This window comes from Rhamphochromis sp. 'chilingali' (assembly GCF_963969265.1).
Source record: "Rhamphochromis sp. 'chilingali' genome assembly, chromosome: 2".
Lineage (NCBI taxonomy): Eukaryota > Metazoa > Chordata > Actinopteri > Cichliformes > Cichlidae > Rhamphochromis > Rhamphochromis sp. 'chilingali'.
Window position 1 is genome coordinate 20,021,461 of NC_137930.1, and position 20,464 is coordinate 20,041,924.

At 39.6% G+C, this 20,464-nt stretch overlaps 1 protein-coding gene across 2 annotated transcripts in view; it reads left to right on the top strand.

Annotated features, from left to right (window-relative positions):
• Positions 1-20,464, top strand: part of ccbe1 (collagen and calcium binding EGF domains 1) — a 58,018-nt gene that overhangs the window by 12,451 nt on the left and 25,103 nt on the right. The window contains exon 1 of one of the 2 annotated variants that reach the window (XR_013970068.1): positions 12,695-14,280. The exons of the other annotated variant lie outside the window; for it this stretch is intronic. The gene's annotated coding sequence lies outside the window, so the exon portion shown is untranslated. Of the gene's footprint in view, positions 1-12,694; positions 14,281-20,464 lie in introns of those variants that run through there. 2 annotated transcript variants of the gene reach the window in all.

Here is a 20,464-nt window from a genome sequence, read left to right on the forward strand (position 1 = left end):
AACCACTTGGTTTAAGTCGGGGCTTGTTTGTGATTGTGGTTTGAATTTGTTTCTTGGTGGTTGTAGAGGGCATGGATATAAAAAACGAGTAAAAAATATTTTTGGTTTTTAGGTATGGTCACTTCGGGGGAAAAAATGTAATTGTAAAAATTAAAAAAATCTTAATTAAACTGATGTATTTTCAGATTTACTTAATGCACTTTAAAAACACAGTTGCAACTTTTATTAGATTAACAAGCTTGAAACGGAGCTTGCCAATGATAACAAAAAAAATAGCACAGTCATAACACTACAAGTTGTGGTAAACCCAACGCACTTTTGATTCCTGATACGGAACAGAAAATTAGGTCTTGGCTGGCGAAATAAATTGTGTTGTTGATGTATAAAATAAGTTCTAATTTATACCGGTAATTTGCTGGAAAAGTCTCTCTTTTCCAGCAAATTACCTTCTCACCAAGTCTGACAGCACATTCATGGCCCATGATTTCTTTTCTTGTAGGTTGCATGGAAGTCCTAGAAATGATCCAGAATATCCAATCTGTACATATTCCTTCATAGCCACTCTTATAAGCGTTATTTAGACTCAACAACAGGAATCGTCAAAACGTGATGTTCCCTGTTACAAACACATTCTTTTATGATTTTATAACATTACAGCTTTCAAAGTTTACAATAGTGCCAGTTCTTCTTCTTTTCAGAATAAATAATTTCAATTTTGCCAGATGTTGTACAAAGTTAAAAGTGTACCCGGTAGGTTGTTGTGTGCATGGCTCTGTTGCCTGGTCTTTTTGCTCATCTACAGCTATGATGAATTATCTCCTTGTGTGCATGTCCCACTTTGGTAAATACATTACTCTTGAAAAGGAGGGATTAGGTGCACCTGCATGGACTTTTCTGTGCGTATAGACCTAATTGTAAATCCATCATTGTTTATTCAACTATGCTCATTACTTAGTTCTCTTTTGAACTGAAACAAATCTTTTTTCTGTTGTGGGCCAGAAGAGCCAATGCTGCTAATCTTATTCAGTTTTAACATAATGATTTGAGTAGAGAAATATATCATATAACCTCCTCACACTGCCCCCGCTCACCATTATTTTTATCCAGCTGTGCGACCTGCGTCAGGTATAGAGAAGCGGTGTTAATGCACATTTGTACATCTATATAAGGTCATCACGAAACTACAACATTACATGAGGACAAGTTCATCATTCAGTCCTTCAGATGACAATGTCTGCAAAGTGAATATCCAGAACGCCTCTCTTCTCTTCAATTATAAATCATGGTTTCCACCCCTTGGAGGAACTGAAGCATAATGGTTAAAAAAACATAATGATTTGGGAAATCATAAAAGTAGGTTTTGGTGTAGACATCATCAAACTGACGTCATAAGAAGCTCATTGGTCATTTGTCAGAGATAAATTACCTTGATGTTTGTTGTTTTGAAGAAAGGCTTTTCCCTATTAAGAGTAATTTTCATTGAAATAATCCTCTTTTGGAAAAAGAGTTCTTTAAAATTCTTGGTTTGATATTAAAAATCAAAGCCAAAAAAATACATAAAAAAACCAATATTGTTCAGTTTCCCAGACATGGATTAAGGCTGGTTAGAGACTAAAAATGATTTTCAATCCATGTCTGAGAAACTGGCTAGATGTGTTGCGTGGGACTCTATGCCACTGATTTTAAGACACACTTTCACATGGGATACAGGATGATGTCAGACAAACTATATCCATATAGTTTAAACGAGATTTAAAAAATGTGCAGGCTAAGAAATCCTCTACACTAATAACCCCAACAGAGAATGTTTCTAACAGCAACATTCAGGTAATCGTACACTTTTCTCAGAAAAAATAAAAAATGCAACATATCAACAGCAATTAGTTCTGTGTCTCTAAAATTCAATATGATCTTGCTTTGGAGTTTATTCAAATCCATTTTATCTTTTATTTAGATAGTAAAGCTGAGAGTAAGAGCAGAGAGGATGAAACATGCAGTAAATGGCCTTGAGGCAGATTCAAACCCGGGCCTCTACAATAGCCTTACTGCACATAGTTTGCATGGTCAACCCAGTAACTTATACTTGTGCCCTGTTCACTCTCATTCACTCTGTTCACACATTGCCTGACTGAGCTGAGGCAGGTTTATAGTGGACGGCCGAATATTAAGAGTTTTTCACATATAGACAGTACCTGGGCAGGACACTCACATATATGAATGATCGTCCAAAATGCGTTAACATTTTTATTGGTGTCACCCCTCCAGTCCCAACCACAATCACTTTATTAGTGGAAAATCTCCTTATTGTGAAAGTTCAGTCACTGCTAATCAGCCAGCCCTGGTCTTTCCTGTTTCATGTTTTCGCTGCTGACTAACTTGGTGGCCTTGTTCCTGTTGTGGTGGTCCTTTTCATCATTCAGCAGCTTCCCAAGGAAGAATCTTGCACTGCGATTGTTATTCAATAATAATAATGGATTGGATTTATATAGCGCTTTTCAAGGCACCCAAAGCGCTTTACAATGCCACTATTCATTCACTCACTGGTGGAGGCAAGCTACGGTTGTAGCCACAGCTGCCCTGGGGCAGACTGACAGAAGCAAGGCTGCCATGTCGCGCCATCGGCCCCTCTGGCCAACACCAGTAGGGTAAAGTGTCTTGCCCAAGGACACAACGACCAGGACAGAGAGCCCGGGGATCGAACCGGCAACCTTCCGGTTACAGATACGCTTCCCAACCCCCTGAGCCACGGTCGCTCAGGGGGTTTCTTAGCTGCTTTCTTAGCCATGGATTATATTTTGTTGCAGACACAGACATTGCTGTTATACTTCTTTGAAGTCCTCTTCAAGTCCGTTGCCTGGGTACATACACAGTTGGTTAAATTCTAATGCTTACCATCCAATAACAAAATTTACGTCACTGGGACCCTAGTGGAAACGCGGAGACGTAAAGTATAGAAGTATGTTCAGCAAGTTGGAGGGCCACTCTAACCAGGACCTCCAGGGTACTTTTTTTTATGGAGAAGAAACTCGATTTAGAAGGACATGTAGGTGCGTGTGTCTACCTCAACCACAAAGTGGTAAAAAAGAAAGAAAGAAATCTGTAGCATGTCCTGCTTCCTTTGTGAGGTTTCCTCACTTTAACATTATTGGCGCATGTTTTTAGCATACGAACTAGAGGACAGGTCTTTTCACTCATGTCACCATAGTTATGTGCCTTGACTCGTACTGCTCCCATTGGACCCTGCATAACTTTATTGTTTGTAGATGACTCATGTTTAATCATCTGGTGTTTCAAAGTAGATAATGCTAGTGTGCTGTATCATCATTGCTGGGGATCATTGAATAAATCTGCCGTGGATAACCTGATATTCGTAGGTTGTATCCTGTCCCTCTTGTTGCTGATTCTATCACTGCATTTGCTTTGAACCTACTTCCCTATTCGTAGGGCCCCCTTGTGACCTACACAGCCTATCTGTTCTGTTGGCTTGTCCTCGTCATTCAAGGAATTTTAATACATATTTACTTAAATACAATTGTCTGAATGCTTATTTTCCAAAACCCAGTAAATGTATTTTGTGCATCAATTTTTTCCACCAATGTTATCATTACCTCTACTTTATTTTGTTTCTCTGTCCCATGCAAGTATTATAGATATGTATTTGTATTTAATAGCTCACCCTAGGGTAAGCAGCTTAGTGATGCGCCTTATACGGTAAAGGAAGTGTCCCGGTCCCGTTCCTTAGCGCTTAGGTAGATACAGTCATGTGTAAGTTATCATAGTGATTGCAGGGGAGGACATGTTAGTGTTAAGGAGCATTCTTTAGTGACAGATGTAAAGCACCAGCAATAACAAACATCCTTTCTCCTCTCCTTTGTCTTCAGCACATAACACCAAACTGTTATATCAGTATTATAGATTATGTGTTGATTCAGTTGCTGTTGATATAAAAAATGTCATGTGCTAAAGGTTCAAATCAGCATTCATGACACATGATCTTTAAATACACTTGGAATTAGGAGGCTCCCTTTATTAGTTCATTGCCTTTGTTCTCTTATTTTCTTTCTTTGAATAATTAGAAACATGCTTTCCCGATTCTGATCAGACTTATTTCAACATTTACAGCATTACTGGACAGATTGTAATTTGATTTGGTTCCTTACATGCATTTTACCATCTGTTTCCATTTGAAAGAAAACTGTAACACAAAACATGCCTCACCCGAAAGTTCAAATAATTTAAAATGTGTCCTTAAGCCTGTAGACTTTTTATTTTTATTTTATTTTGCTGAATAGTTCAACAACAGCATGTGGAGCATTTTCACTTCTTTTAAAGACTTAAACACTATAGCAGTTATTGGAGAGCGTGTCAAAGCATATGGAGGACACTTAAATTTGATTGCTCTCATCAGTATTTCTTATGTACTGGCTGATTATCTTTTTGAATATCTCCCTTTTTCTTGCTTGAATAAATCAGGTGTTAAAGAATGCATTTTGCACGGGTTTTTTCTAAATGATAATCCATTCTACATGTAATGACCTGTCAGCTGATCTTTAAGACTTTTGTGTGTGGTCTGTTTTCACATTCAGCCTAATTTTGCAAATCACAGGCACTTTTTTCCTCCTCTAAAACACGTATCAGCCATTTTTTGCTCGACATTTTGGTTTCTTTAAAGCCTGCTCTTGTTTCTCTTGGCTGATGCTCATTCGTGCATCTGGCTCATTCCGCAGAGAACCGAAGTGTGGTCACGCTTTGGTCACGCTGTGGTTTTGCTTTGGTTAAGGGATGTGGTGATAAGTACACCTCATGCTGTGGCTTTTCTGCCCCATTTCTTGGCTCGAGTTTTACTCAGTATGTTATTTTAAAATACCCCGATGTTGTTTATAAAAATTACACTGTAGCACACTATACATTAAAACGATGTTTGTATACCTATTACAGTGAAACAGGAACTTCTTGACAAGCTCATCACATAATTAAAGTAGTTTGAATGTTTCACCTTGATGTCCTTTTTGATCATTTGTTATTTGTCGTTAGACCACTTGAAGCTGCAATTTCTTCTGCCATTAGTGGAAATAATATGCAACTAATTTGTCAGTCCTGAAGGACAGCAGCTCGACACCACCTCAGTAAAAACACACATCCATACCAGTCATTTTAAATTGTAAACAGCTGCAACGCGCGATGTTAATAACACATTTTGGAAGAGGGACCTCAGGTTTTGTGGTTTTCGACAGATGTTTCCCCTTCCGTTGAGAATTTTTTTCATTTGTTACTGAATTTCAATATTTGTAAGTCAGATGTCATTTATTTTAACGATAATCATCACTGCCGCCGCCGTCAGTGGCTCAGTCCCTTTCTGCAGACTTTATTACACTAGTTTTGGAGCTACATAATACCAGCCCGCCTAAATTTGCTGTCCTTTATCGTTGTCCTCATCTTACCTTCTTCTCCCCATAAATGTGCATTTTATTTGCACATTTACACGCAGCGCCCAGCAATAATCAGAACATGAGTAAGCCATTGTTGGCTAATTTCTATGTGCAGTCGCTGGAAGGAAAATTCCGTTTCACTGCAACATAAAAATAACACAAACACCAGAAAGCCTCGAGCGGGCTAACCTCACATTCCTCACATCTCCATTTGATTACTCTTTTCTTGTCATGAACATATGCTGAAAGCAGAAAAAAATACAGTAACTACTTAACACCTACACGTAATAGTCAGTAGCTGTTTTCACACTGCAGCGCTGTGGCTGAGGAGCACATGAGAAGAAACATCTGAGGAAGTTGGACCAGGCACGATTTTTAACGTTGATCGCTCCCTAGAACAACGTTTGCGTGATGACTGAGTGTGTTTTCCAGTGATATGAGACTAGCACAGGTACAGTAGTAATTCTTTTCGTGCTTTCTGGCTGCACTATCGAGGCAGCACCCTGGGAGAAAAGACAAGTTTGGATAGTCCCACTTCCCCCTACCTTTTTTGGGAGTTTTTGAAAACGGGCAATAGTACAAGTTGTTCCAGGGCAAACGCTTGTAGTCCTGTGTTTGTATAAGAGCACGTGGCAAAAAACGCAAGACACCCAAAAACCGTATTACAGTTGTTAAAAAGCAAAACAAATTAAATAAATAATAATTAAATAATTTAGGTATAACAGTTTTTTGAAGTAATTGCTAATGTGCTAATGTCATGATGTTTAGTAGTTATGTAGAACCATGTGATATATTGCTCTGGCTTCATATAATCAGTCACAGATCCATTGATTTAGATGTGTATTGTATTCATTTTTGAAGAACGTCATTCTAAAACCGACGCCGGAGTAATTTAATGGTGGCGTCAACACACAGTTTGTTTATCAGAGCAGCTTCTGCACTATGTTTACATGTTTATCAGCCCTATCTGCAGCACACTGTGCAGAGTTAGCATTACAGGGAAGACGATGTTGCTTCAGAGTCAAGTTATGTTTTCACGTTTGATCTTTTTTTCTGGTAATTTTTTACTGGGTTTCGATTTTAGTAAAACATCTAGAGTTTCCTAGCACCACAAACATCTTTCATCATCATTTGCGGACACTGTTGTTTACGTTCACTCAGTCCTACTCACTGCAAACTATCTTTCGAGTGCGGTCCAATTGAATTGACTTCAGCACATTAGCATCATTTGGAAGCGTAACCCGGCAGTGGTACAACATTTCATGGAACTATACAGAGTAATTGTGTTTTTCAGTGTAAACCAAAGTTTATTAGAGCTACACTAGAAGCATGACTGTAAATACATGTAAATATGTGCTGGAATTCAGCATTTATTTATTAGCCAAACTCATACAGCAATTCGGTACTTATCATCTGAAAGATCCATTCTACCCTTTTGAGTTTAGAGGAATGTATTTGTATTTCTATTAATAGTTTGTTGTTGTTTTTTTGTATGAGGTGAAGGTTCTGCAGTATTACTGAGAGAGACAGAGAAAATCTGCTTTATACATCACCATTTTTATCCAACTATATTAGCATTCAAAAGCAAAAATTCAGACACATTTTGATATCGGTTGACCTTTCAGAAGCTTAGTTCTTTAAAACAGTTTTTTCTTTAGATAAGTTTTTCATCTTGTTATGGCATCATTTACGTAGAATGGCTTTTTTGCAGTGCAGAGTTTGTTTTTCAGCAGATTTTTCCTCACAGTTAAAGTAATGAGCTGTTAAATCTGTGAATAATAACATAGGAATTAAATGACTATCATTCCCCGCAAGATTCTTTTAGCATTTCCCTGAAGTGAAAGTTGCATGCTTCCACAGAAATATCTGTGTTTGAAGGGGATTCGTAATACCTGGCCTCTGTCCATCAGAATGGTTTGAGTTAGAAACACATGGAGGTGTAATCAGGTTTACTGTAACAGGCCGCAGATAGCCACGCTCGCTATAATTTCCTGAGGTGTCACTTTTACTAGCTCATGTAATTGAAATGTTTCTCAGCTCGATTTCATCGTGTTGTGTTTTGAATTATTTAAACATTTTTAAGATGTGATCACAGTTCAGTTTAATTTGTCTGAGAGAAAGACACCGCTTTGGAAAAGCTACAGAGAGAGTAAAGAGCTTGGGCTGACTCTGTTACAGCCAGCTGGTGGCTTAGCTGAGCTTAGTGTTTTGTTGCGTGAGTCTTGTTCAAAAAAAAAGATGTTGGATTATTTTGCAGATGCCAGCACAGCGGGATGACTGTACGTAGTCGCTATAACTGTTGACAGCAGATAGATCCACAGAGAGAAGTTCTTATTTCAAGTGAACCTTTACAGCCAAACAAAAGCAGTCAATGAACAGCTGTATCTTATTCCTAGTATGGCTGCATGACAGGCAGAGCACTTGTTTATTGTTTGTTAATTCAGGATGTTATGCAGTTACTAAAAGAGACTCTTACAGAGGAGAAGAATACAATGAATTGTTTTAAGGTTATTCTAATGTTTAAGAAACATGCGTGTTTGCTTTGTAGCAGACAGTGAGATAAGAAGATCAGTACTACTCTAACAGATGCACTAAATGAAGTTGGAGCCAGGGGGCCGTTAGCTTACTCGGTTTAAAATCTGTTTGGAAATAGGGGAGAACAGCCTGGCTGTGTGTGACTGGGGGCTTTTTCTCTCTTGTATTTTTGCTAATTAAACATGCCAAACAAGTTTTTTTTACATGTTTCCAGTCAGTGAAAACTAAGAGGCTGCTGGCTATAGCTTCATGTTCGTACAGACTTCAAAGATGTCTCACTCTTCATTTATTCGCACATAGATAAATAAGTGCACTTGTCAAAATGTTGAAAGTTTCCTCTAACCACAATGAAACACTTTCATGTAATTAAAAGCAACATATTCTGCTGCTACACAGAGCTCTGGAAGCAGATTTTCGCATTTTTCCTTCATTTACTAAGCCTCTCTGTTACCAGCGTGTCACAAGAGAGCATATGAAAACAAAAGGGCAAAAATTAAGCTGTTTGAAATAAGTGCCATGAAATTGAGCAATGCATTTGCACAAATCCAATCCAGAGAGACCTTAGCTGTGTACCAGATCTGTGCGACTGTAACAGGCTGTGAGCAACGAGTTCAGACAGTTAACATACCATGCTAGTGATCAAATGAGGCATCATTTTTATTTGAGCAGATATACAGTATGTGCGAATACACTCAGTGGACACTTAATTCGTTAAACCTAGCAAGTACTGGGTTGAATTGGCTGGTGAGTCTAATCTAAACAGTTTTTATTTTCCCGGTTGAATTGATGTTCAGACCTGCTCTTACTTATCCTCCAAGTTTCAGCCTTCACAGTCTCTGTATGCGGCTTGCTCCCTTCTTTTCTGTAGCATTAGGATTTAGCTTCCCATAAAACAAGTGAAATTATTATTTCTGAGTCTTGGATATGCTTGAGGTTTTAATACCATTCCCTTTCAAGCTCTGGATTAGGCCATTCCCAGTAAGCGCAGGACATCGCACTCAAGCTTACTTAATGCAGTGTTTTTATATGACATCATGCAATTTGCAGTGAAGATCCAAACATAGCGCTTCTTGTATAATACATAACACAGCTCTTTTGTGATACTTAAGCTCATATTTAGAGTTTTGCAGATTCCAGAGGGTTGATTGTGTGCCACATTGTTATAAAAAAGGTTTTAGCCAAAACACATAATTTGATGAAAAGCCAAGGCTGAGTGTCTGGGCGTCTGTTCGGATGCTCTTTTGCATTGCCCTGATACCTGCTCTTCCAGGTGAATCTTTAAACCCGAATTGTTAGGGAAATTTTAAAGTGAACTCTTTTGTTAGGCTATAGGTGTGTCAGCAGAAAACAGTGCAGTGGCCAATAATTTTCTGCACATCTGTCACCCTAGTATAGTCCAGACATGGTTAATTTATTTTTCTTGTAACCTTGAACAGCTGAGTTGTTCTTGGATGCCACAGTCTATGCAATGTCAACTTAGACTACACAGTGGGTTTAGAGGTTATCATGCTCCAACTGCTGTTGGTAATAACCTCCTTCTACCAGACATATATCAGCTAGTGGAAAAACACATTTTCCAAGCTCAGTTACCTTTTATGGTGTTTCCAAACAGTTGCCTTTAATTACATTATAATAAGTGATAATAATTGGAGATAGCTGAAGCTGAAGTAAGAGCAACAGACGCAAAGAAAGAATGTTAAGATCCCCTGCTCGCTGCTACAGAGAAAATTATGGTCTGCAACCATCTGATTATTTCATTCTGAGTGTATTATTTTTAGCAGAAAGAATGACCTTTCCAAGAGTCTTTTGTTTTCTCAGTGGGAGGTTTGGAAAACACAAAGGTATCCAGGCATTTGGAAGATGCACTCCGTAGTTTGTTTTTTATGTGTTCCTGTGAAATCATTTTCATCAGGGAGAATTTCCCCCCTTTTTTGGATACAGCACTGGCAGACGGAACTGCCTCTCTTAATGTTCTTTAGTTTTGTCTGGCTGTAACGCGTTGGCTGAACCTTAGCCACTGTTTGTCTTGACAACTATTGCATGTTTGCAGAAATAAGACACATTGTGACATGCCGGAGTTTTATTTCTAAATGACATAATCTAAATGAAGCTCAGAAACACACGTCCAAACCAGGAGGCCTTAAAAAACTGGTTTATATTACACCGTGATGTCCCTGAAGCTGCAGAGAGAGTCTTATGTCTTTATCTGTGCACCTGTGTCTTCGTGGCTGAATTTGTCTGCATTTGTAACTATAATCTGTGATGACTACATGAAGGGAGCAGGCCTCGGTTGACCTGAGGTTTCACTTCATTTTGAGGCAATATCTGGTATTACTGTTGTTTTTTTCCTTGTTTCTTCATCAATGGGAGGGAATTTTTTTGGAATATTTTGAAGGGAGTGGCTGTTTTCGTTAAAATATTTGGAGAAAGCTAGATACACAGAGATTCCAGAGAATCCTAGACATAATAAAATGCTCCAACCTTCCCAGCAATATACAAATATGGAAAACATCCGCAAGAGTTTTTCAGGACCTACGTATATGCCATCTCTCTTTCTTCTAACTGTTCTGCGAAACTTAAATGAAAAACACACTGAATCGTGATATAACATCCAGGAAGTGTCTGCAGCACACAAGAGCCCAAACAGCTGCTAAGCTAAACCTTTGCCATAAAAATGAAGCTCGAGTGTAAAGGTCGAACATCTGAGCACACACATTGAATGTTTCTGGCTTAAAGAGGACTTTATCCCCTTGTCCTCTGTTTCCTTCCTCGAAGGACAGATATTTATACCAAGAGTTTGCTCATAAATGCACATAACAAAGCTCAAGTACTGTCAGCTTGATCCAAAGAAATGTGACCCATTACTGCTCCAGTTCTGACCCTCACACATTTCTTAGAGTTTACCTCAGTAACATTAATATTAACAAAAGATGTCATTCATAACATTCATGTCACTACCTCTGACTGCTAATTTGTGAGAATTATTACTCTTGTCATGTCACAATCATTCACTCAAGTCTGGTTTTCTTCAAGATAAGGGTTAAACACTTGGACAAGTTCCTCAGTTTGGTGTCTTTGCAGAACACTTCAACAACCCCTACACTTACTGTTAAATTAGTGCTCACTGGAAACTTCTTATTATAGCTTATTTTTAAAGCATCTGATAGCTGAGTGAGGGAGTGATGATATCGGCTAGAGCTTGAAAATTCTGCTAAACAGCAGAGGATCCTGCAGTAAAGGTGAAAGTGAGCTGTTAATGAACGGCATGGAATACTAAGCATGTAATATGTCTGCAGAACAGTTGCTTTGTGAACATTTCAGAGGTCTGTGTTTGGGATCTAGATTAGAAACTGGCGGCTGCAGGAGAATATTTCTGAAAGAACTGCAAGAGGAAGCTCTTGCGGTCCAAACATGAGACTGAAAGACTGAAAAAGAATTTGGGCAGAGGTACTGTTGATGAGGAAACGTCTGATTTAACAGATGGTTTTGTGCAACCACGCAAAGTCCTGTGTTGCAGGTTTTCCACAACAATCAGTTGACTAAAGCTCACACCAGATTCATTGCAGTATAAACAGGAGGTCCTGTTGTATTTACACTAGCATCTCACGACACATAGCACGTTCATGCAGACTGTGAGGCGAATAGACGGTGCTGATGGCGGTGATGTGGTGCAATGAAACAAGTAAAAAGTGAAGAGAATTCAAAGAAACTAGAAATTGAAAGGACTGTGCCAAAGTGCCAAAGAGTGAGGTAAAAGGAGAAAAAATGGAAAAATGTCTGCGATCCAGAGAGCATAAATAGTCTGAAGGTTCAGTTAGTGTGGCAAATTATCAGAGGCCTTTGAGACTGATCATCAGATACGGACTCAGCGGGCTGGGGAAAGTTATTGTCAGAATAACCAGCATATCAGCTATTCTTTGGCAGCCACTCACGTTCACTCCATTTAATTTTCCCTCTTTAGTTGTCAGGGACCATATACAAAAAACATTAATCTCCTAAGGAAAACGATGCATTGTACCAGATTTAACTTAATTTAACAGTCCCTGGGCAGGTCAAATAACAAATAGAAATACATGAAAACACAACATCGATGAACAAATTACACTAACCTATGTAGTTTACCTTACCTATGTACACTACCTTCACAGATGTCAAATTACACGTGTAAATAATATATACATATTCAACTGGTCAATGTGTGAAAGATCTGAAAAGAGTGGAAATATAAACAATCAATAAAGTCTGTTTTGTTTTGTGTTTCGTGTTGAGTTCAGACCTGAAATTCTGCCTTTTTTTTAGATCATTTTAGTTTCTAATGTAGAAACTGTAGATCGGTGTTTTATCACCAAATGTTTTCAAAGTACAGAGAGTCTCTGGAAGGTCAGGGTGTAAGGTAACCTTACTCACAATCAGACTCACAACCCACATCCACAGTCATAATATTTTTATTCTACTCTGAAGCTTTGCCTAAAAATCTAAACTAATTAGGAAGAACCTCATAGAACAAACCATAGCTGCATCAGAAGTCCGTCAAATGGGGTAGATGATGAAATAAGTTTTGTTGTGGATGGTTATATGCATTTGTATATTAATGATATGTTTCTGTTAGCGTGTTCTTTTGTTTTTATGATTGTAGCCATCCTTTTATTTATTTATGAGTCATTTGTAAAAGCTCTGTTAAGATATTCATTGTGTGTACTCATGTTGTACAGTGTTTAACTGCATTATGGTTACTGTGGTTTAACAGAGACAGTATTTTAGTTGCCACCACAAGGAGGCACTGTTTCATTGTAAGAGCACGGATGCTGCGTCATCACGCCCCTAAGAAAAAAAAAGTATACCACAACGAAAATGGCACCCATGAGAAAAGTTTTGCCGCGTGTTAATGAGGAATAAAGTTCCCAAAATATTAAGGACATTTTTGCCTCCGTCGTCATTTTCCTTCGAGTTGATCGCTGTCGATGCTGCAATACTCAACAGGTTATGGGCCCAGGGCCGACTCGAAGAAGAGTTTTTTCTCATGAAGATCCGGAGCCACAACGGATAGCGGGCTAACGGCTAAATAGCAACATGGATCAACGAGGAGCAAGCAGGCTGCCTCGACTCATGTTTGACGGAGATGAGACCAGATATGAACTTTGGGAAACTAAGGTGCTAGGATATTTGCACTTGTTGGGATTAAAAGCCACTGTTCTGAAGGAACCGAACAGTGAGGCTGAAGTAGCAGCAGACGGTAAGAAGAACGCTGACGCTTACGCTGAGTTAATCCAATTTTTGGACGATAAAAGCCTCTCACTGATTATGAGAGATGCCCCTGATAATGGGAGAAGAGCATTAGAAATATTGAGGGACTACTACGCTGGAAAGGGGAAGCCCCGAATCATCAACCTGTACACCACGCTATCATCGCTTCAGAAAAAGAGGGAAGAGACTGTCACAGACTATGTCATCAGAGCAGAGGCCGCCATTACAGCACTGCGCAATGCGGGTGAGACTTTAGGTGATGGATTATTGATTGCTATGGTTTTAAAAGGTCTACCTGAAAGTTTTAAGCCATTTGCAATACACGTTACTCACGATAAAGACGATATGACATTTGCTGAGTTCAAAACAAAGCTACGGAGTTTCGAAGACACTGAAAAGTCAAGCGCATCCGAGTGTAGCGACAACGTAATGAAAACAGGAGGAAGAACCGGGCGTGAGCACACGAGATCCAGCGCACAATGCAGATACAAGAGCGATGTGGACATTGTGTGTTTCAAGTGTGGACTAAAAGGCCACCGAGCAAAAGTGTGCAGACGGAGGACGTGGTGCAGTCATTGCAAAAGCAGCACACACAGTGATACCACATGTAGACATAAAGACAAACAAGATGGCGCGCGGAAGGTCGCAGATGAGAGCGGCAACGGATCCAAAGCAGAAACGCCAGATTATGCCTTCAGGATTAAGGGCGTAGACATCAAAGTCCAGCAGTCAGCGTACAGCATTGAGGAGAAAGGCCTGTTGGTGGACACTGGGGCTACCTCACACATCATTAACAGCATCGCCAAGTTCAAGAGCTTCGACGACGCGTTCAGACCGGAGTCACACAGCGTAGAACTGGCAGACGGTACCCAGTGCAGAGGCGTCGCCCAACAGAGGGGGGACGCAGAGGTGTTCCTGATTGACAATACAGGCCAGCGATGCAAAGCAATGCTGAAAGATGCGCTGTTTATTCCATCATACCCCCAGAACATATTCTCTGTAAAGTCAGCCACTGCATTAGGAGCAACAGTCACCTTTAAACAAGGGCAGGACACGTTGACCCACAAAGACGGTACTAACTTTAACATTCATGTGTATGGCAAGTTGTACTATTTGCAGACTGAAGTTGAGGGTAATGATAAGTGTAACACCTGTCATGACATACAGGCATGGCATGAGATATTAGGTCATTGCAACTATGAAGATGTAGTAAGATTGCAAGGTGTGGTTAACGGTATGCAGATTAAGGGGAGAACCGATAGACCTGAAAAGGATGTGTGTATCCAGGGAAAGTTTGCACAAACCCGAAACAGAGTTCCGGATACAAGAGCAAAGGCTCCTTTACAAATGGTACACACAGATTTAGCAGGTCCGATAGCCACTGAATCTATTGATGGGTACAAATATGTGCAGTCATTCACTGATGATTATTCAAACTCAGTGTTTGTATATTTCCTGAAGACGAAAACTGATACAGTGCAGGCAGCAGAGAAATTTCTAGCGGATGTTGCACCATATGGCAACGTAAAATGCATTAGATCAGACAATGGGACAGAGTTCACATGCAGAGATTTCCAAACCCTGTTAAGGAAAAATGGCATTAAGCATGAGACATCAGCCCCGTACTCACCCCATCAGAACGGTACAGCCGAGAGGGGGTGGCGTACTCTTTTCGAGATGGGCAAGTGCATGCTAATTGAGAGTCAGCTACCGAAATGCCTATGGAACTATGCCATTCAAACTGCTGCTGTAACACGGAACAGATGCTTTAGTAAGCGAACAGGGAAAACACCCTACCAAATGCTGACAGGTAAAAAGCCAGACTTGTCAAAAATGCAGAAATTTGGGTCTGTGTGCTATGCATACAAACAGGACAAGGGGAAACTTGATTCAAAATGTGACCAAGGTTTCTTTGTAGGTTATGATAAGAACAGTCCCGCCTACTTAGTTTACCACCCTGAAACTGAGAAAGTTCAGAAACATAGTCTTGTTAAGTTTGTGAGCAAAGTAAATGTAGAAAGACAAACACAGACAGATGAGGGAGAACTAAATGATGACTGTAGCAGAGTAGGGCTGGGCCATATTATACCGTTCACGGTAATACCGGTATAATGTTAGGCAACGATAGGAAAATGAAATATCGCGATAGAATGGGAGTAAAACGCGCATGCGCAGTGCCTTTGTTTTCATACGCACATGGCCGATTGTTGAGTGAAACAGATGAACCAGAATTGGTTTGTAAAAATGGTGCAACTTCAGTGATGTGGAACTTATTTGGTGTTTGTCCGTCAGATACACGACAAAGCACATTTTTTTGCAGAACATGCAAGCGGCCGTCGTTATTGTCATATTTGTCGGACTAAGATGCTCTTAAATCTGGGAGTAATCTGGGTCCTAAACTCCGTATGCTTCAGGTCAAACAACACTGCAGCATCACTGAGCGTTAAAAACTGTCTAAATTCTTTCATCTTTAATAAAACGATCAGCATTGCTGCTTTACCAGGTGTAACTATAAAGTTTAACTTCCAGGCATCCATGAAAACAAAAGTTATTACATTTAACGGAGTTAGAAGTTAGCAGGAAGCTAGCGGAAGTTAGCTCGCTAGTTTCGCTAGTTACCTAAGCATGATATAGCATGTTCTGACTGAGAGATTTCTGAAAAAAATCAAACGTACAGCTCTGCTATCACTTCCAACATAAATGAAGACAGGAAACTAAACAGCAGTGACGTTTGTAGGGTTACTGAAGTTGGGCTAGCTGGTATATAATGATGTGCTACGTGATCGCTAGCGACACAGCTATATTAGCATAACATAAACAGTGAAGCTGGAGGACGAACACTAACACTTTTCCACTTATAAAAGTTAACGTTAAGGTTCTTCATGGTTAGAGACAAATGCAATCGCATGGCAGGATGCTGTAAACGGACCAAACTTCAGTCAGGAGAACAACTGAGATAATCCATCCACAATACGAGGTTAGTCATTAATATACTGCAACATGGGAATAGAGCAGCTGCCAGAGAATTCAACATTAATGAATCAATGGTACAGAAGTGGAGGAAGCAAGAAGAATGAGTTTAATCAAGTTTGATTTATCTGACTGCTTTGTTTCGCTTAATGTGCCTTATAATCCTGTGCACCTTATGGTCCGAAAAATGCGTACTGCACACTGCAGTTTAATGTTGCAAAGCACCTCTTTTTAACTTCAGTGGATATTATACATGGTTATGCTCAGGATATGTCAGCCCATTTCTACTGGAAATGCCTTTTGGTTAAACTTTCAGCAAGGAATTTGCATTTGCACTGTTACATTTTTATAAAGCTTTAATGTACATAAAAACCAGCTTCTTGTTTAAGTGAAAATAAATGGAAGGTTGTCTTTTTGCGCTAGTAATGTTGTGGAGTTGTATTTTGTCTCGCATCAATTATATCGTCGGTTATATCGTTATCGCAAATTTTCAAATATATATCGTGATAAATATTTTTGGCCATATCGCCCTGCTCTATAGCAGAGTAAGACAGCCTATGGCTAACAGACCTTCAGAGAAAGGTGACAAGGACAATGAGGTTCCAGAACCTATTGTGACAGACACAAGTCCACAAAGTGGTATACCTGATGAGCGTGAACGAAAAGAGACAAATGTGACAAGTGATGGATTTGTCAACAAAAGGTATCCTCTTAGGGAGAGAAGAAAACCGGGACATTTAAATGACTTTGTAGCTGCCAACAGTGGCGGCGATGAGATCCACACTACCATAGACTAGAGATGGCACGATACCACTTTTTTATGTCCGATACCGATATCATAAATTTGGATATCTGCCGATACCGATATGAATCCGATATAGTGTTTTTTAATCAACAAAACTGTTTTTTAAAATATCTTGCTGCATTTTGCAAGTCTGCAAGTTCATACTCAAGTTTAAAACAACAACTACACTAAAGCTATTCTGTTATACCTGTATACAAAAAAAATATTTCATAGTTCAGCAATACTGATCAATCTAATAAACTTAAACCTACACCATCCTCCCTATTCTGGTATTTTAAAGAGTACTTAGCGTAAATATTAAGCAACCTAACTAATAGGGTTCCAACTCCCAGCAACAACAAAAATAAATAAATAAAAAATAGGGAACCACCCCTCACGCTCCACCTCATGATGCTTAATCGACGTAATCAACCTTAATTTGATGCAGTGTGAAAAAAAATGCACAGAAATCAATTATTTTTCAAGAAATATTAAATAGATTCAACATCTTTCTTCAACAAAATTGCAGACTGCACAGATGGTACCTTCCCAAAGGAAAAAGTACTATAGCTTACTAGGGTATATTAGACTTAATAGTCACTATATACAGTAATTGACTTCTATTCATTTTACATCAAATTAAAACTTTGTGTGTCAGATAAGTATTTATTAAAAGCTAGACATTTTAAATGAGAATAAGAAAGAAAAGTATGTCTTTGTGCCCCCTTTTCCCAGTTAATGCCCTATCGGCCCCCCTGGCTAAACTTTGCTAGATCCGCCCCTGCACAGTTACCAGCGTCAGCTACGTAGAAAACGATCCTGGTGTAGAAAGTAATATTAAATAAATTCTAACAACAGCTTATCAAGCTTAAACGTGCTGCTGTTGTTCAGCCGCTGGTTTCCTCTTTCTGGTGCAAAGTGGGCCAAAAACAAAGACGGACTCGCGACAGAAAAGCCGATCAGCTGATCATTTAAGCAGTTTCACGATTGAAGTAGCAGCCGGAGAGCGAGAGGCAGTCGCTCGTTAAGCTTAACGCAGGAATGCTTTACAAACATTCAGAGATGGACTTACACACTTGCTTTACTTCTCTCGGGGATAACTTTGTCGGAGATGAAATGCCGGGTTGCTAGCGAAGCTCCAAATGCTATCCAGACCACAGGTCCCGCATGCCACAGCCGCTCTATCACGTGATGCATACTGCTCCGACATGCTAACGTTCTGAGGTGAGTTACGGCGTGTTGCAAGTTTTGTGAGGTGCTTTCGTGATATTTAATGGATCGGATTACATTTTTTATTTTTCTCCGATATCCGATCCAGTAATTTAGGTCAGTATCGGACCGATACCGATACGTAATATCGGATCGGTCCATCTCTACCATAGACTACTGCTACAGGGCAGTGTGTGGTGTCCAAACACATTTAAGGAAGCCATAGAATCAGCTAACTCAAAGAACTGGATCAAAGCCATGGATGAAGAAATTCACTCGTTACGGGAAAATGACACTTTTACCCTAACCACTTTGCCAAAGGGAAAGAAAACAGTGGGGGGGAAGTGGGTTTATTCCGTTAAGAGTGACATTGAGGGAAACGACCGATACAAGGCAAGGTTCGTAGCCAAAGGTTACAGCCAACAGTTGGGGATAGATTATGGAGAGACATTCTCACCAACAGCCAACTTAACCAGCATAAGAGTTTTGTTACAGAAAGCAGCGCAGGAGAGCCTGTTACTCCATCAAATGGATGTGAAGACAGCATATTTACACGCTCCCATTGATTATGAAATCTACATTGATCAGCCAGAAGGTTATGAAGAGGGAGAAGGGCTAGTCTGTAGATTACAAAAATCCTTGTATGGGTTAAAACAATCTGGTCGTAACTGGAATAGGATCTTGCATGAATACCTAACAGCGAACAGTTTCAGGCAAAACCCAGCAGACCACTGTGTTTATACCAAAGAGACAAAAGATGGTATGGTGATTATGATCATCTGGGTGGACAACCTGATAATTGCTGCTGGCAATGAAAAGGTAATGAAGGATGCGAAAGAAATGCTTTCAGTCAAATTTAAGATGAAAGACTTGGGCAGACTTAAGCATTTTCTGGGTATTGATTTCACTCAGTCTGATGGATGTGTAACAATGTCACAAGAAACCTATGTCAACAAGATACTGATGAGGTTTAACATGCAGAACTGTAAACCCAGAGGAACTCCCTGTGATCAGAAGTTGTGTTACACAGAAGGTGCTACTAAGATAAGAGATGTGAGGATGTATAGAGAGGCTGTAGGCAGTCTTATATACCTTGCATCAGGTACCCGTCCTGACCTGAGTTTTGTGGTAAGCAAGTTATCGCAACATTTCCATGAGCCTACAGAAGAACAGTGGGGAACTGTGAAACATGTGTTGAGATATCTCAAAGGGTCCAAAGATAAGAAGTTGTGTTTTAGAAGAAACACAGATGAAAATTTGGGTCTAGTGGCCTACAGTGATGCTGACTGGGCAGGTGACACTGCCGACAGACGCAGCACTACTGGTTACTGTGTACGTCTATGTAACAACAGTTCTTTAGTTTCATGGAAGACCAAGAAACAGCCCACTGTGGCGCTCTCTACCTGTGAAGCAGAGTATATGGCTCTGGCTTCCACAATGCAAGAGTGTATATATTTAGAACAGCTTTTGAAAGGTATAGATGACTACAGCTACACTCAAACAATAGTGTACGAGGACAACCAGGGAACAATTGCCCTGGCTAAAAACCCTGTGAGCCGACAGAGGTGCAAACATGTGGACATTAAATATCATTTTGTAAGGTCCATTGTAAATGAAGAGAAAATGTGTCTGTTATATTGCACCACTGAAGAAATGGTTGCAGATGTTATGACCAAACCTGTTTCTAAGCTAAAACTTGCTAAGTTTGCTAACGTTATGTTTGGTGCTTAAAAGAAAAAAGGAGAGAAAAAGAAAAAAGGAAGTGTGGTAGAGATTGTACAACTGTTTATCGTTTATTGTACAACTTTTCTTTGATTCCAGCAACCTGAGTACAAGAGGGGGTGTTAAGATATTCATTGTGTGTACTCATGTTGTACAGTGTTTAACTGCATTATGGTTACTGTGGTTTAACAGAGACAGTATTTTAGTTGCCACCACAAGGAGGCACTGTTTCATTGTAAGAGCACGGATGCTGCGTCATCACGCCCCTAAGAAAAAAAAAAGTATACCACAACGAAAATGGCACCCATGAGAAAAGTTTTGCCGCGTGTTAATGAGGAATAAAGTTCCCAAAATATTAAGGACATTTTTGCCTCCGTCGTCATTTTCCTTCGAGTTGATCGCTGTCGATGCTGCAATACTCAACAAGCTCCACTATTGAAAATGTCATCAGTGTCTTCAGTTTGTTTGTTTTGTCTCTTCAAGCTACCGAGACTTTAATTAATATAAACACAAGTCCAAGAAAAACAGAAAATCCTGGTAGTCATTATATGGTCATAACGGTGGTTTCGTT